This window comes from Octopus bimaculoides, chromosome 13 (assembly GCF_001194135.2).
Source record: "Octopus bimaculoides isolate UCB-OBI-ISO-001 chromosome 13, ASM119413v2, whole genome shotgun sequence".
Classification (NCBI taxonomy): domain Eukaryota; kingdom Metazoa; phylum Mollusca; class Cephalopoda; order Octopoda; family Octopodidae; genus Octopus; species Octopus bimaculoides.
This window is the reverse complement of record NC_068993.1, coordinates 53,340,182-53,341,437: the sequence shown is the minus strand read 5'-3', so window position 1 is coordinate 53,341,437 and position 1,256 is coordinate 53,340,182.

Genomic DNA, 1,256 nt, shown 5'->3' with positions numbered 1-1,256 from the left:
GGGGAGAGAGAGGGAGGGGAGGGGGAGGGAGGGAGAGAGAGAGAGAGAGGGAGGGAGAGAGAGAGGGAGAGAGGGAGAGAGAAAGAGAGGGAGGGAGAGAGAGAGAGGGGGAGAAAGAGAGGGAGAGAGGGAGAGAGAGGTATCGATGGTTAGACAGTGGTAAACACTAATGTATTGATCTATTTAGCAGCACCAACAATAACGCAGCAACCAATAATTACTATCACCACCACCACCACCACCACAAACACCACTGCTACTACTACTACTACTATTATAACTGCAATCATCAGCACCATCATCATCATCATTGTCCTCATCATCGTTGTCATCGTCATCATTATCATCATCTTCATCATCACCATCATCATCTTCGTCATCTTCATCATCATCTTCGTCATCTTCATCATCATCTTCGTCATCGTCGTCGTCGTCATCGTCATTATCATCATCATCATCACTATTATACAAACCATGACCACTTTATTGCCGCCAGCACCACAGCCACCATCATTGTCATCGCAACTATCATTGCTACCACCACTGCCGTCAGCACATCGTCATCACCACAAGCACCATCACCCCTACTAATGTAGCCATTATCACCACATTATGATGGTGGGGTAGAGTGTGGTGGGTGGGAAGCTGGTGTGGGGTGGGAGGAAGGGAAGAGGAGAAAGCAAGCATAAAATAGAGAAGTTGCCCCCTCCACCATCACAACCGTTATCACCACCATCACCACCACCACCACCACCACAGCATGACCATTGCCACTGCCACCTCCACCACCTCCCCCATCACCACCACCACCACCACTGCTACCATCACCATCACTGCTAATACCATCGCCACCACCACCACCACCATCACCGTAACTGTTACCACCACCATGGCAACTCTTGTTTCATGTTCACTTTCTCCTTCTCTTAACATCCTCCCACCCCACGCCAGTTTCTCCACCCCTCACCCCACCCCACCCTCTGTCATATACCAAAAGACTCCATCGTCTCACCTCTGATAAATTCCCAATCTCAGAAGATTTTCTTTTACCTCATCACAATAGCAAAGAAACGGCAGTTCTTGTAGGATGCATGTGTGACATCATGTGACGTAGGCTATGGTGTAACTTGCATACATAAGATATCTGCTGTGACATAATGTGCTTATAGCATATGATATCTTCCGTGATATCATGTGATACTGGATGCTGTGCATAGAACGTTTGGCTGGTCTGTGGCTGAACATATATATATGTA